Raw genomic sequence first — 17,993 nt, 5'->3', positions numbered from 1 at the left:
CCCACGTTGGGCTCCCGGTGCATGGAGCCTGCTTCTCCCTCTGCCTGTGTCTCTGCCTCTCTCTCTCTCACTGTGTGCCTATCATAAATAAATAAAAAAAATTTTTTTTTAAAATTAAAAAAAAAGGAAGGGTATCATAAAATGCTGTGAAAATTATTCTGCAATAAAACCTCTTAGAGTTTTTAATATGTTAATCATTAGCATCTCTATATGCTAATATGTAGGAGTGTATACCCTTCTATATATTCCAAAAGGGAAATATATTATATTTCATCGAATCTAAAGTGCTGTCTAATGCTGTCTAAGACAATCACTTTAGATACCACTAAACAGGACGTAATAATGGCAATTAAATAGGACGTGATGATTTTTTTGAGTCACTTATGATTTTTAAAATACTGACTGAGCCCTTATAGATTTATAGATAGACTTAATCATGTATCGCCCACATGCATATAGAAAAAGGAAAATATACGTAAATGTCATTAATTACAGTATTAACAAAATCTTTTCACAAAGTCTGACTTTTCTGAATCACTTTTCAGCTGAGTTTCACTATCATTTTTCCATACAATATTTTCCCTTAGAGCACTGATATGATATCACTATCATTTTTCCATACAATATTTTCCCCTAGAGCACTGATGATGCACTATTTCTTTAAAAAATTTTTTTAATTTTTATCTATTTATTCATGAGAGAGAGAGAAAGAGGCAGAGACACAGGTAGAGGGAGAAGCAGGCTGTATGCAGGGAGCCTGACGCGGGATTCAATCCAGGACCCTGAGATCATGCCCTGGGCCAAAGGAAGATGCTCAACCACTGAGCCACCCAGGGGTCCCATGATGTGCTAGTTCTTAAGAGTGTTTCACTATTGTCTCTAGAATATTCCTCCAAGACACTTATACCTATTCTGGAAGTTTTGATGTTGGCACATTCTTCATTAGATGTCAAAGAAATTTTGGGGGACCAGTCAAGTACTCAAATATATTATATATATTTATATATAACTTGCCAATCAGCTGATCACATTTGTAAGGCACATCTTGAATTCAGAGATGTAAAACCTGAAAACATACAAACATACACATACACATGCACACACATTTCTTCTTAGAATCAATGGCAATACAGTTATTCTCAAATTTATTTGACCAAAGAAGAATCTCTTGCTTTTTAAAGAACTATATCTCAAGGTACTAGTGTCTCATGAATCTCATTTTTTAAAAATACTACCTTAAATGTATTCATTCTCTATACCGAATTACCTTTTGGCATAAGTTGATCTAAATAATTTACTTTTTTCTTAGTATATAACCTTTCTGAATAAAAAAAGTACGCCTATTCCTTCTCCCCTTTCCCCTTTCCACAGTATCTAGGATACTGGTCATTGTACTTTAGGTCTTCACTAAAAAAGTTCTAGGAAGGTCCAGGACTGAGCATCACAGAAATTTTCCTAGTCTGCCTCCAAAGCAAGTTTAATTCTTCTTTTGTTCGTCTTATGACTGAAACTTTCTGCCTAGAAATGTCTATCAAATAATTTCTAGCCTTTTATTCTCAGGTAAATATCCACTTTTCTGGACACACTTCTGTGATCACTGCCATAACCTATTCTAACAGGCTGACGTTTACAAATACTCTGCAGTGGTGAGAAAATCTGAGTTCTAATTGTAACCCTGCCCTTTGCTAACTATGCACATAGCTCCTCCAATCCTCAGTTTTCTCCTAAGTCAAATGAAGATAACACCCGTCCAACTAGCTTCACAGGACTGTTGTCATAATCATTAGAAAAAAATATACCAAAAAGCACTCTAAAGGCTACATAGTGCTAGCTCTGCTTTTATTACACACATTACATTAAAATTCTGTCCAATCCTCGATTTGGCTTTGGTTTTGTTATTCATCTGACATAAACTATAAGCTCCCCAGAGAAACTTTATGAGCACTTCCAGAGTATCCCTTCCACTGAAAAACATCATTAAACAGTAATAGTCATGAGATTTCTGAGAACTATTCTATTTCAGATAATAACCATAAACATATAAAAGTGAGTCCCCCGGAGCTCAGGGAATCCATTCATTGTGGACTTCCTAGCTATATTAATTAAAAATCAAAGGTTTGTTTTTGTTTGTATGAAAGAAGTAAACAGGAATAGTAATGAAATCCTCTTCATTACCATTAAAGAACTCTTAAAGATAAAATTCTTTGACGAACATGATTTCATTGGAACTTGACAAAGCTCTGGCAGGTGTCAATATCACAGTGGTTTACAGATGAGAAGACTAAAGCTCCAAGGGGTTTACTACCTGGAGTAAATCATCTTGCTCCCATATTCATGGCAGAGCTAAGGTTTTAATCTCAGAATGCTAAGTTTCCTCCGATGTTAGGATTTCTCAATCTCAGCACCCTCGATCTTGTAAGTGGGGTGGTTCTTTACTGGGAGGGGGGGGCATGGAGTTGTCCTGTGCATTTCCAAATGTTTTGTGGCATTCTGGCTTCCCCACTAGAGACCAGCAGTGCCTCTCCCCGGTTGTGCCAACAGAAAGGTCTCTAGATGTTGCCAAATGTCTTTAGGGACAAAGTCACCCCCAGTTGAAAACCTGCCATACATCATACCACTTTTATAGCAGCAATTTTACAATGTTTCCAGTAATTATCATATGCTTACTCATTACCTTATGTCAGATGACAATGGTAACTTAGGACCCCTCGTATTAGTTTCCTGTGTCTGCCATGAAAATTTACCATAAACTTGAGGGCTTAAAAGAAGAGATTTATTCTCTCATAGTTCTAGGAACAAGAAGTCCAAAATCAAGGTGACCGTCGAGCCACATTCTCTGAGGGCCAGAGAGAATCTTGCCTTGCCTTTCCCAGCTTCTGGTGGCTCCAGGCCCCATGGCTTGTGGCTGTAGAACTCCAACCTCTGCCTCCATCTTCACATGATCTTCTCCATGTCCCCTCCTCTTCATTAGATTTAAGGCTCACAGGAGAATCCAAGATGATCTCAAGATCCTTACTCATATGTACAAAGACGCTTTTTGAAAATAAACATTCTCATTCACAGGTTCTGGGTGGATGCTTCCTTTGTGGGGCTACCATTCTACTCACTTCACAGATCATACCCTTTTCCCAAGAATGTAAAACACTTTCTGTATAACCTATCATCTCATTATTTTCACAAATACTCTAGAAAATAAAGAAGAATGGGAAAGAAAATGAGAAACAAGGAGATTAGGGCAAACTTGCTAAGGTCAGTGAGTTACAGATTTACTAAAATAATCTTCAAGGGCCTTCCCCACTGGGTCTATCACAGGATGGTTGAAAGAACCAGTTGAATTACATCTTGCTTTAGGAACCAGGCAATTTACAGTTGAGTTCTGGTGGAAAATTGAAAAGCAAAAGAGATCACAGCTGGATATTCAGATCCCTTTGTTAATTAAAAAAAAAAATCAGCTGTAGATTTCTAAAATCAACAAGATTTTCTGGAACCTGGTGAAAGAAAACAAATATGGGACCTCATTTAATAAAGTTGCTTCTCAATGTGTAAGTGTTCTTTGAAATTCATTCCTTTATGTGTGTTGCATGTTAATTTTTTAAAAATTTGTGATTATAGAGCCATGAGCATTAAAGATACAAAGCATTAGCTTCTCTAATGCATAATATTAATCACTCTCTCATATACAGAAACTGGTTCCATGAAAAACTATGAGATCATGCTCCTTTAACAGAGCTTGGTCACACAGTAATGGTCTGCTGATTTCCCCAAAATATTGCATTTCCTTTTTTTGGTATCACCACATTTTCATCCTAAGCAGTGTTGACATTTTAACCAGAGTGTCCAGTAAGTTATGAATCACCACTAGACACCAAATGACTCAGTTATAGAATTACAACCATGATTTGCATAAAAAGCCTTTTTAGATATATTATACTAAACAATCCCCTTCTTGATTTCTCTTGCAAAAGTTATACTCCTTCTGCTAAAGGTTAGCATGAAGATGTCCAGTCACTTACTCATTTTCCTGATCTCCATTTACAACTGTAAGCTGAATTCGCCAAAATTACATCCTTATTACATCCTTTGTTGCATGTCCTAGATTTTATCTGAACATTTTTTTATTTATTAAAGAGTAAGCTATTCACATGGTTTATGTTTGGGGGGGCTTTCTGGTTTTGCTTTATTGTGTTTCTTGTTGTTGTTTTTTAACAGCAAACAGGGCTGTAGGATGCAAAGTCTAAATTTCATACCAAGCCCGGGCCTCTGTTCCGATCCTCAGAACAACTCAGTGTTAATAGCTTTGAGGGTATCTTTTCAGAAATATTTTACATATTCTCAAGTCTCCTTTTAAAGAAAGCCCTTTCTACTAAAGCACAAATCATTCTTAAGAGAGTCCTCACATTTTTGTTTTATAACATGGCTCTAATAGGATTAACCCTAACCTGCCCCAAATCTTCTGAGTGGATTCAATCAAGTATTAGACTCAGTAGATATCATCTCACAACCTGGAAAAAGTATATTTTAAAAAATATCTTATTAATGGGGCGCCTGGGTGGCTCAGTTGGTTAAGCTCTGCCTTTGGCTCAGGCCATGATCCCAGGGTCCTGGGATGGAGCTCCACATTGGGTTCCCTGCTCAGCAGAGAGCCTGCTTCTCCCTCTTCCTCTGCCTATAACTCTCCCTGCTTGTGCTCTCTCGCAGTCTTTCTCTCTTTCAAATAAATAAATAAATAAATAAATAAATAAATAAATAAATATCTTTTTAAAAGATGTTATTAATGAATAATCCTCAGCAAGCCCTACTCTTTATGTTCTGTGTACCATAATCAGCTCACTTGAACTTTATCCTACAAAGGTCTTTTAAATTTTATTCTCAGAGAGAAATAGTGTATCTTCTTAATATCAAATTTCAAGTGACAAATCTCTCGCCTTGAAAATAAAACATCCCCAGATTTCTCCACTATATATTCCCAGGGATGACTAAACCCTTATATTTACTTTGATTTTTCTTTCAAGAGTTGAGGTTGTTAATGAGCTTATCTATTAAGGAAAAAATCTAGAGGTATGTGTAAGCCAGATTTGGATTTATACTAGCACATAATAAAAGCACACCATACAACTACAAATGCTAACACAGGGCCTGAAAGAAGGTAGGCAAGATTTAAAACAGGTGAAAATTTAGCTTTAATTAAATATTTTGAATGGCCTAAGAATTATTCTTCAACTATAGCTTCTCTTTGCCTTCTGCTGCAGATTTATTGTTAAAAGAGCATGAAAGAACTTAGTGAATGTTTTATAATACTGTCAAGGTGTCTGAAATGTAAGGATTCTGTAGACCCATGGGTATCCAACAGAAATGGGCCAGAAGATTGGGAATGGTTAGAAGATAGAAATCTGAATCCTTGAATGCAGGAGAGAACCTACTGTGATTAATGAGTAAAAAGTCCTGTGGAATGAAGTCTGTCAAGAAACTAAGAGCCTATCCAAAGGTGACAATGGACACATTCCCCTTCTTAACACAAATAGCAGGTTTCTATTCTTGGGGGATGATAGACATTCTGGGAAAGTCATTTTCATGTAAAATATTTATACCTTTTTGCATATATAACCACATTCTAGAAAAAATTGAATCAAGAAATACAAATTAGAGAACATCAGGAAGAGAAAAAAAAAAAAACTATGTACCACACATATAAATCAATCCTCAAAAAACAAGTCAAGATAGACCAATCATCTCCTGGTCATACGTACAACTCCAGGCTGTCCCTAATCGTGTCACGCTCTTCCCTGTGGTTCTTTGTGAATCTCATTGCTGTCGTGTTCCTAAGCATTGAAGCTTTGCTACTTGCCTTGTATCAGAGTAGGCATTAGACTGAAGACATTAAGTTTGCCAGGTTGCTGTCCCTGATATCAGCCAAGTCTCATTTTCTAAGGTAGAAAGACTCAAAGAAATGAAGATCTCCACTTTTTCTTCTGAGTAGAAATCCTGCCAATCATGTCCTTCCCATCTATGTTTACAGTTTCAGTCCAGACACTTAGGCAACTGATAAAAGTCCCTCTCTTTTTATGTGAAACATCAGGATATAATTCATTATTCAATCTCTTCATTCTATTGCCCATGTATCAACAAAATTCAATCTATGAGTATAGATTACCATAAATAGGAAACTTCTCTGATATATTTTACATAATTTAACAGAAACTGCATCTTTCAGTCTACTGGGAATGTAATAGTACCGTCTTCAAAGTGTTTTCTTAGGCACAACACTCAATCTCCCATCAAGCTGAATGATCTTACCCAAGATGATAATGAAAAGACCTCAAAGGTCCTTCAAGTAAGCAATTAATACTTTTTAGAATAGACTGGTTTATCTCTGCTTTTGGGAAGGTTTTAGTATGCACAAATTGTGCCTTCATTCTTCAATTCAGAATCCTGTTGTTCCTGAAAAAAGAATACTCTTGCTCCTGCAGAGAGTAAAATTGACCCTATTTTTATGTCTGGGGTAGCTCTTATTTGTGTGTTTCACTCTATATGATGACAGGAAACCCTATAATTAATTTTCTAACAAGTAGTAGCTTGAACTAAGAAAATAAGCCAAGGACAAACTATATCATTTTAAGTGAATCCCAACCCCCAATTCCCTTCTTAATCATATTAATGGTTTTTCATTTTTCATTATTATTTGTGGGGGAGGGGGCATAACTCTGTGCCTCCATGCTGTGGAAATGCATGATCTCATAGTCCCTTCTCCAGGCCCTCCTACCCTTCCTTGTCCAGCTTTCTGCTACCTATTATATGCCCCTTCCTCCAATTTCTCCGTCAAGTCCTTGTTTCCTTCCACCTCAGGGACTTAAAATACGGTGAAAAATCCGTCTCCATCCCTGACCTTACATGTACCCTGTTCTGCACCTAGTTAAGTATAGATTCTCTATTCCTTCCTTCAGATTTCAGCTCTGTGATCACCTCCTTCAGAAAACAACTCAGCTCAATCACCCGGTCTCATTTTTTCATGTGTCTCCCCTTCATCACACTTATCAAAGTAGTCATTTTATTTGTGTGATTCTTTGATAAATATTATCACCTCCATTTCATGAGGCAAAGCCATGGCTTTTTTTTTTTTTAATGGTCATCAGCACCCCTCCCAGCACATAGCATTCAATAAAGGTATTTATTCAAGAAATTGAATTTTTAAATGCGACCTACATAAAGAACATAAAATAAATTTTAGTGAAGACCCTAAGCAAGGGTAATCACAATTTATAAAGAAATGCTTTTTTTTTTTCTTTTCCTGTAAAGACATTGCAGGAGAATACCAGTAGAAGGTAAAGGAAAATTTAATGAACACTGTGCTCTAAAGAAGAAAAATTATGAGATTTTCTGAGTGGGGAGAAGAACTCCTCTAAAAATTGATTTGGTGATTCTGTATCAAGATTCCTGGTGTTCTGCTCAGTTATTTGTATAAAAATGACTCATTCTTCCTTTCAAGCAACAAAAGCTCAATCTCACATTTAACAATGTCTGCAGCACAATTGCTCCAACATTTGAACTTGAAAGAAAATATTTACAAACCTGCATATGAGAGATATTTTCCTTTGACTTGCATTCCTATTCGGGATGAATAAACATCCTATTGGCATATCCTATTTGTATACATCCTAGGAGGTAAAGGTAACTGAGCTGACCTGTTTTACTGAAATAGGAATAATAATCTAGAGGGACTAATAACATGTGAAAACCCAAGAATCACGATGAAAACTGGGGTTACCAACCTTTGCTTTTCACTGAAACCTTGTCTCTTAAGATTTATATTCTTTTTCTATGAAACTGCTGAATGTCTAATACAGCCAGATACAGTTTCTTAGAGAAAAGTGAGCAAAAATAATAGTAACTGAGCCAGAAGCAACCATTCAAAATGCCATATTTAAATTTTAAAAGTGTCCTAATAATGGGATGTGGACCACAGGTGGGGTACTTGGGCCACTACCCATAGAAGGAAGCCCTACTCTCCCACGTACCCAACCACTCTACCCAGTACATATGTTTCTCATTTCTGTCTGTTGACTAAGTGAATAAATGAACAAATTAATGAATAAATTATTTAGATGGCATTATAGCATGCATTCGTAGTACACAGTATGTCCAAATGATATTTCTACTGGGAGCATCAGAACCTCATCTGAGGGTATTTCCACTTCCAGTAGAATGGTTTAATTATTTAATAAAATCTGGAGAGGATCTTTAATTTGGAATACTTTAGGGAATACAAAATGTCAAGTGAGAATAAGGAAACTTAAAAACTGAATGAGCATTTTAGAATAAATTTGGCCAAATTTTGTAGCTAGTGATTGTGAACATTATCCAAGGATTTCTGCTATAAAATCTCTATCAGTAAGTCTCCATTCATTCTAGTTTCTATTCTATAGTTTAGTCTAAACACCTCTTCTTGTATCTCCAAGTTCTGCTCTTCTGTGATTGATTAGATTTGTTATTAGATTTAATAATAATAATATTAGATTACTAATATTACTAAGATTATTAATTACTGGACTTATTATGAGGCTGATTGTTGCAATGAACAACCCATACACTGTAGTGGCTTAATCCAAATAGGGTGTCTTTCTTGCTTGGGTCACAACCAATGCAGATTGAGTGAGATAGATGGAAGAGTGGCCCACTCCACACAATCATTGAAGGACCAGGCTCCTTCCAACGGTTGGCTCTGCTGCGTTCTAGTAGTGACTAAACCTCAGAGCCCATCCCTAGAATCTCTAGATGCAGACTAGCTAATGAACGAAATTTGAGAGAGGCATCTGTAGGCTCTCATAATAATGGCTTCTACCCCTTTTATCCACATGCCATTGACCTGAACTGAATCCCATGAAATGGGTAGATAAATTTAGAAAAGCAAAATACCAAGGAAAATTATTTGGTCAGCTGTATCTAGTCTAGTTCCTGCCATAGTGTCCTACATTTCCTTGTCCCTGTTGCCCTGTTCTGGGATGTCACCCCTTTGCCTTAAGAGTATCATTTTCAATCTCCATTTATGGACTTGTTGTAAGTTGACTTACAATTATTTATCCATTTTTTAAAAATTCCTAAGTATATTTTCTCCAACCAATGTGTTCTATACAATGCAGGCCATGACTCAGTTATTAACCTGAAATGGCTTTTCTGTGTTCCAGCCCTGACAACTTTCAGCTGCGAGTCTGTCTGCCCCATCCATATTCTTGCCCTGCAGCGACTGAAGGGTGTTTCAGACATTCTCTGAGGCAGAAGAAAAAGAGCTAAATATGGCCTTTATCTTCCATTGAGTGGAAGAGCCCATTAAAAATCCCCATAATTGCAACAACCAAAAAGCATTCCTTCCTAATCCTTTTATCGCCTCATTTCACAAAAAGTTATTAATATTTATGTTTGTTTATTTGTTTTTATCTGAAACATCTGGGAACCTTTACTCTTCAAGCATGATTCTTCCTTCTCCAATGTATCGCTTTTCTTGGCTCCAGAAGTACCACTAAAGAATAGCCTCAAATGAGTCTTTGTTTCCTGGATGAATTGCTCAAGCATCTTGAAAAGCTCCACTTGCACTTGTGTATATTCAGCTTGGTAGGGTGGTTAACCCAAACCTTTGCATTTTTTTTTTTTCCAACCAGAGAAATAAGAAAAGAACTGCACATTAATTTTATTTCAATGATAAGAACAATTAAAGTTATTTTATATTAAAAACCTTAATACGGGGATCCCTGGGTGGCGCAGCAGTTTGGCGTCTGCCTTTGGCCCAGGGCGTGATCCTGGAGACCCGGGATCGAATCCCACGTCAGGCTCCCGGTGCATGGAGCCTGCTTCTCCCTCTGCCTGTGTCTCTGCCTCTCTCTCTCTCTCTCTGTATGACTATCATAAATAAATTAAAAAAACAAAACAAAACCTTAATACGGTTTGAAAATCTCAACAAATTTCTTTATCATCTGAAATGACTTTAATGGATTTTCCCTAGTATGCCATTAATACAGATCCATTTTGTTTTATTGAGGTCAAACATTCCCTTGTCTTGTTCCCTAGGAGAAGGAAATTTGGTAAGAATTAGCTCATTGTGGTTATATTCACTCTGTATTGCTGCATAAAGAAGAGGACTAACTAGAGGGCAAGCTGATACCTCACAAAGATGAAGCACTTTATATTAAGCCAGAGTTTCTGTGATGTAAGGGGGAGATGAGAGTGGGAAAGACAATCTATAAATAAAAGACTCAAAGAATCACTGAAGGTAGAGGTTATTGACTTTGGGGAGCTTTTCTTAAAAATTAGCACATTTTGGAGATGCCTGGGGGGCTCAGTGGTTGAGGGTCTGCCTTAGGGTCAGGGAGTGAGCCCAGGGCCCTGGAATCAAGTCCCACATCGGGCTCCCTGCAGGGAGCCTGCTTCTCCCTCTGTCTGTGTCTCTGTCTCTCTCTCTGTCTCTTATGAATAAACAAACAAACAAACAAACAAAATTAGCAAGTTTTATATATACACGCATTAGTTACTAAGTTGCACAGAACATCAACCTTGTATCATTTCCCTCTTTAGCTATAAGTAGAGCTAACTACAAATATACATTTTTTTTTCTATAGGTGTCATTTTCCTGAGAGCTTTAAGCCTACTTTGTCATTTCAGTTACGGGTTAATTAAGTACTACATGCATACACAGAGTACCAACATATAAGGCACATTTACACTTCACATGGTACAAATATCTAAATACATGAAACATCCACACGACACAAATACATAAACACACGTAAGTAAATACCATTGGGATATGCTGGATACTGGAAGTTAGCTATAGCTTTTTCAAGCTCCAGTCTATCTTCCTTCTAGTTGAGGAGGCCAGAAAGCTTAACACAAAATATTTAGACTCCCTTGAATCTAAGATTCTTGATGTAAATTCAGTCATGACAATTGGATGCTCCTATGTGAAATTTGGGAGACAATGTCAGCTGAAAGAACTGGCCTGTTCCTTTTTGGTTCTTTCTACTGGCAAGCAACGTCACGGAAAAGGAAGTTGCTCTCCATAGCAATGATCCAGGATCTGTTCCCCAGCTGTGTAGTTATTAAGAAATGGTTGTGGCCTGATGGAGGGAGGTGGATGGAGGATAGATGGGCTAGATGGGTGACAGGTATTAAAAAGGGCACCCATTGGGATGGGCACTGGGTGTTTATATAAGTAATGAATCACTAGATTCTACTCCTGAAACCAGTATTACACTATATGTTAACTAACTTGAATGTAAATAAAATAAAATAATAAAATAAAATAAAGAATTGGTTGTGTCATCTCTATCTAGTCTTTGGGTCAGTTATGGGCCCATCGTCCAGATTCCTGGGTAATGAGAAGAAGTTGTCCACAGCAGCAGCTTCATTACAGAACTGGTTTATTACAGATGACTAACCTGGAATCAAAGTGATGGGGTGTGTTTTTGAGCTCATTGCACCACTTATAGTACTATCCCCAATATAAATTATGAACTCTTTTGGAATTTATTCCTGGAGGCCTATTCTAGAAACTACTTCTTTCCTTCAAACAACCAATAAGCATCATATGCATTTCATGTAACCCTAATTAAAGGCATGGAGTGTTTTGTTCCTTACACTGAACTCTGGCTGATGCAATGGATGACATTTTATGTAATTCTTCAGTGTATTCAACTGTTCTCTATGCAGTCAATTTGCCTGGATCTGCTACCCCTAATGCAACCTCCTACAAGTCTGCTCACAATTTCCCTCAGGATATTTGGTTGCCTCCAAAGTTCTACAACCGGTCTTCTGTCATTGTCCAAGGAATTCTAGGGACGTCTTTGTCCAAGAGCCTCCTTTCTGAAGTCTAATTGCAGGTTAGTCTTTCATGATTTTTGCTGAATTCCTATTTAAAATTCCTTCTCTGTCTCAACCCTGACGCCACTGTTTTGCTCAAGCCGTTTAGTGATATATATTATCTGCAATTTTGATGAGGTTATATTTTTCCATTTTATCTTGGTAAATATAAATTTCACAATAAATCCCTCTGCTTTTTTCTATGGAAGAAGAAGAACAATATAACAAAGTAGCCAAAATAAGGTTGTTCAATATGATCGCCATTCCCTGTCTTGGAGAAATTAACCAATCAAAAAGGTCAATCAGTGACTTAGAATTAGATCTAGGAAGGGCTATTTTAAAAAAAAGAAGTCTGCATTTCTTGCTGCTTTACCCTTCTCTCCTTGGAATGTCATCAGGTATTTTTCCACATTTTTATCCTTCCTTTCTATTCCTGGCAAGTATAGTAGAAAGACTGGCAAGTTTTCACAATGGATGCCCTGGCAAGACTCACAGGGACAGAGCCTGTCCTCTCCATGAGCTAAGACTCTTATGACAGACTAGGAAAGGAAAGTCTCTACTGCCTCCAGGCCTCATGCCTAGATCTCAGGGTAGAGTTTCAAGAGTAATATGCTATCTCTATAGTAGAGTAATAGTAGCATCTTCAAGGAGCCATGAAGGAGCAATGGTGGAGTAGAAATATATTATTGCTGCTCAAAGCCTTTCTGATAGTCCCCTATTTTGCTGTTGCTGTTGCTGTTGTTGTTCTGGGGAGGCAAAGAATCCCTTTCTTTAAGGAACTTCCCCTTATCCATTCCATGCTTTCTTGAAACTATCACTGACAATATTTCTCCATATCTTACCCACAACGTGGTCTTTGATTCAAGTTAGGCCAGTCATCCCCTCTCCCCCAGGAGTGAGGGCATTGGTTGTTAGAACTCTCCCGTCTCCCATGTGCCTTTGCTTCTTTCTCACCCTTAGGCCTGGTTGTTTTGGTAAGCATGTCTTTTGGTTTTATGAGTGCTTTAGTATATTTTTTATAAGCTCTGCTTTATTTAAATTTTTGAGACTGAATCTTGTTTCCTTCCAACCAGAGGACCCCAACCAATCCTCCTTCCTTTCCATTTCACACAATCAAAAAGACTCCTGACAGCCGGTAAAATCTAGCTTAATATTGCCTGACGAAAGTGTCCTGTCATTTATTCATTCAGTAAATACAGATTGAGATTTTTCTCAGTGATAAGTAGTAGGAATACAAAGATGAAACAAAATATTGCCCTCAGGCAGCTCATATTCTAGCAAGGAACAATGCAATATGAAATGAAATTTAGTAAAAGAATTACCAGAAAAAGCAACATCTGAAGTCTTGGAAAGAATTAGGCATTTTACCAGGTGGAAAGGAAGCAGGGAGTACACTCCAGACAAAGAAGAGAACTTTGGCAAAAGCAGGAAGGAGCCTTGGCTCTGAGAATTACTAGATATTGTATAAAACTGGAACCCAGACTCAAACCAGGAAGTGATGGAAAACTGGACTGGAATGGGAAATGGAGCCAGAATAGTAAAGCCAGGGTATTCTCTTAGAATACATGGAGAGAGAACAGATACCGCTACCCCCCCCCCCATATAGTCCTTCTTCCATCCCATAGTATTAGCATCCACAATTTAAACTAGACACATCAATGCAAAGAATAAAGAATGCACTTGCCAGCTTCTCTCAATAACTAGATGTGGCCATGTGACCAAGGCCCAGCCAACAGGAAGTAAGCAAAAGTAACGTGTGCAATTTGGAATCTTGCCCTCTCCTTCCCTATTTCTCCTTCTCATGGGAATGGGAATGGGTGATGATGAAGCAAATTGGACCGTGCAGATGAGAGCACACATTGAGAATGGAAGCAACTAGATTGAAGATGCCTGGGTCTCCAGCTCCAGAGAGACGTTGCTACACGTGCCCTGGCCTATTTACACTTGGACTGGTACACAAAAATAAATGTCAACTTTAATCCAGTGTAAACCAATGTATAGTGGCCCCCTGTCACAGCAGGTGAATTAATTAACTGTAATAAGAGGAAGGACCTAAAGGTAGAAAGTGGAGAAGTTACAATTAAATTTGCTTTGCAACAGGGGCTGGCAAAAGGCTGCTCACTTCTTGTTTCTCTATGACCCATAAGCAAGACATTTTCTTACATTTTTAAATGGCTGGAAAGGACCAGAAGAATAATAATACTTTGTGACCCATGAAAATGATATAAAATTCAGCATCCATAAGAAACATTTTGTTGGAACACAGCCATGTTCATTCATTCATTTATGTATTGTCTATAGCTGCTTACACACTACAACAGCCTGGTTGAACAGATGCAACAGAGATCATGTGGCCCATGGTCTAAAATACTTACTGTCAGGCCCTTTATTGAAAGAGTTTGCCAATTCCTGCTTTAGCTGATTACATCAATGAATGTAACAAATTTATTGAAGAATGAAAAAAATAGAATCAAACAAGAGCCAATCAGAAGGCTACCCAGTGGTCTAGGTAAAAGAGATAAAGGAGGCCAAACCAAAAGCAGTGATGACAAACATGGTGGTATATTAAAGAGCTAGGTAGTAAAATTAACATGATGGAGAAATTTCAGTTCAACAGACGTATTGAGATTATAGTGAAATATGAAAATGTTCCTTTGCCCAAAAGTCATTGTTTGACAAAGTATTAAACTATTAAAATAAAACCATTTTACTCCCTTCAAAGTTGATACTCAAACCTCTGCCGGTGGCCTGCCAGGGATGCCTAAATCCATGACTATTAGCCTCTCTGAGTTTTGCCAACATTTATTTTCAGCCATCATATTTAAGTCCAAACTTGATCCTCAGCAGGAATTTCTCCTGCCTTGCCTTAAAGACATCTAGAATGTGTCTCCCACTTCCTTTTACACAAGCAGCAAGGCATCCTCAGGTGGCTTTGTTGGCGCCCTATTTATTTCAGACTTGAAAAAAAAAAAAACTTTTTCTCAGTTTCAAAACTTATGCTCATTGCCACAGATACTTGATATTTGTGGAAAATTGGAACTGCATAAATACTAACTTATACCATCATTCATGCACATGCTTCTCTTGTATAAATAATAACCAAGTCATCACATAGATATTTTTAATCAGTCTGAGCTCAATCTATAAAGTCCCATTTTAAGGTCTCCTAATAGATGGCTAGACCAAAACAAAACACACGGCTTTCCCCTGCCATTGCAGCTCTGATGTTTTATCTATGCTCCTGTGACTTCAAAATTAAAACAGAGCTGTATTTCAAACCCAGGTTAGATGGTATATATGGTATTGCAGATCACTCATTCATTCATCCATTTAACAAATATTTATTGCATGCCTATTACTTTCCAGTAGGGATGTCAAACACTGGGAATGTCAGACAAATAAGGGCTTTTTCCCCTGAAGAGTGTGAAAAAAGTTTCCAAAGTGAAGTAAGTATTGCTAAGAGAGTCATTCAAAATAGGGTCTGGAGGATATTGAGGAAGCCAGGCCTATCTGTAGCTTCTTTTTCAATTTTTTTTTCTTTTTAAAGATTTTTATTTATTTATTCATGAAAGACACAGCAAGAGAGAGAGGCAGAGACACAGGCAGAGGGAGAAGCAGGCTCCATGCAGGGAGTCCAATGTGGGACTCGATCCCGGATCCCCAGATCATGCCCTGGGCCAAAGGCAGACGCTCAACCACTGAGCCACACAGGTGTCCATCCTTTGTCAATTTTTGAAACACTGGATGCTTGACTTTTGCCAATTACAACTTGTCAATTGCACTTCAACAACTTTTTGGCAGACATCTTCCTACTTGGGACTGATTGGGAGATAATGTAACACCTGTTGGCTAAACAGCCAATCACGTATTAGCCAGTTTAACTCTGTCAGCATCAATCATAATTCCTGCAAAACAAGTGATGTAACCTTGTGAGTTTTGCCTTTATAAGCCTGCACTCCCTCACTTGGAATTCAGAGCACACTTACAGTTCTGGCCCACCTTGTGTCTCCCAGATTGCATTCCCTAAAGACCCCAAATAATGCTTCTGATTGTTTTACAGCCTCTTCTTGGTGGACGGGAGCATGTGGTTTAGTGAGAGATCCAGTCAACAGGCTGTCATAAAACATTGTAATGAACACTGAACTGTCTGGAGTGGGGCAATGGATACATGGAAAAGAAGTACGGAGCCCAGATCGGGGGAGATGGGGGTGGCTTCCTATTGGAAGTGACGTTTAACTGAGGCTGAAGTCTGAGTAAGAGTTATTCAAGAGACAAGAGAAAATTTCAGGTACATTTGACAAATAGGGCATTTATTTTGGGTCCACTTTAAATTTGTAAAATGAAAGGCATGTGGACAGCCTGGGAAGAGACAGTGGAAGAACGAATGGCCCCTTTGAATCATAGTTGTAGTCAGGGGCTACCAAAGGTGGGCCACTCTTCAAACTTCTTCCCCCCATTATGGTCTGAAAAGGCACTGCTCTTGGAGATGTGTTCAGGGATAGTGGTTGTTCCTCTGTCCCCAACCCCACTCTTTGTTTCCAGATACACCACTGTTTGAGTAACAAAGAAATTGCATGTGCCTGAAAATCAAAGTATGAGGAGGGGGTGTGGTGAGTCAAGCAATGACAAGGAGGCACAGTGCCTGATACTACTGGGATTTCTGTATCTTGGCCTTGCCCTGCCTTGACACCAATGCACTTAACTGGGCAGGCGGTCTCTGAGGCATCCATTCCTGGTCATGGCCTGGTCGACAGTAACCAACTGTCACTGATACTTTGGAACACGAGTTAGTGCTACTTGGTGGGTGACATACACCCATATATGACCTCGACGTGCTGTCAGCTTTGACTTCTGGGGGTAGGATGCTTTCTCTGTAAAAAGCAACATGGCCAGAATCTGGCTTCTGGGATCTTCCCAAACAAGATGGAAAAACATGGAAGAGAATTCAAATCACTATTTTTTCTTTTTCTTTTAAATCACAAGACAGCATTAATCAGAAACTAACCTATTTCACCTAATTATATTTCCTACTTTGTATTCAACTTGAAAGGAAAAAAACCCCCACGTATCATTGTTACAAATATTATTGTGTTTGACCTGTTTTTCCCTTCTGACAACATTTAAATATTCTACTTCCCTTATTTCTACCTACAGTACAATGATTTGTATTGTTCCTGAGTGAGATATTTCTCAAAACAAGTGGAGGAAAAAACATATATTAAGAATTTCCTTACCAAGGATTTTAAAATAACAGAATGTTTACTGAAAATTGGTTCACATTTGCTGGCATCCTGGCAAGTTTAATTCAGAAACCAGCTACAGCATGGGAAATTGTATTGATGACTTTTCTTTGAACTTTCTCAGCAGCAGCCAATTAAATACCATTTTCACTTGATGGATAGGTGAGCTCAGACTTTAGTGAGTTGATGTGGAAAAAAACAGCTTCCTGCTCTTAATAGTTTGAGACAACCTGGATGTAAGTAATCAAAACAAATATTCATGCAAACTTTCAAGTGGCATCTTCATTTGACAGTGCCTAGACAACACACGTTGAAGAGGAGATACAGATGTAATTTTTCATACATCGGAGTAATTAGTCTGCTTTCAATTATACCCCCATTGAGTCACCAACTAGAAAGGGTGTTGGGGAGGTATGAGATGTTGTCAAGTCAGTAAATAGAAAATTTGGAGTTATTTTGTAATCCGATCGTATTGTAAAAATGAAAGGTTTGTTCTCATCTCTCGACAAAATAATAAATTCCCTTTTGCATTTGCCTCTTTCTTTTTTTTAAATTTATTTTTATTTTTTTTTGCATTTGCCTCTTTCTGTTCACAACACCAAATATTAGGGTTTGGGCCAATGCATGTCTCCCTAAAAATTAAAAAAAAAAAAACTACTACAAAAATGCAATTAAAAATTTATGTCTATATAAGAATGCTGTGTTCTCGTTTTCAGTTAAGTATCTCATATTATGATTTGAAATAACTGGTCAGATTGCAGATTTTAGTAGACAGGTTGTATTGATCATTCTATTTATTGATATATGAAATTGATGCTCCCACAATTGAACCAGTCCAGATGAGAATAAAAATTATGATATCAACTTTGATGTGAAAAGAAAAAAGTTACAGAAGTTATAGGTATGGTA

The 17,993-nt window shown here is 37.8% G+C and overlaps 1 long non-coding RNA gene across 1 annotated transcript in view; it reads right to left on the bottom strand.

The window, feature by feature from the left end:
- Positions 1-17,993, bottom strand: part of LOC140602789 (uncharacterized) — a 183,636-nt gene that overhangs the window by 10,966 nt on the left and 154,677 nt on the right. The window lies entirely within an intron of this gene.

This window comes from Canis lupus, chromosome 13 (assembly GCF_048164855.1).
Source record: "Canis lupus baileyi chromosome 13, mCanLup2.hap1, whole genome shotgun sequence".
Classification (NCBI taxonomy): Eukaryota; Metazoa; Chordata; class Mammalia; order Carnivora; family Canidae; genus Canis; species Canis lupus.
The sequence above is the reverse complement of the archived record's forward strand: the minus strand, read 5'-3'. Positions and strand labels throughout refer to the sequence as shown.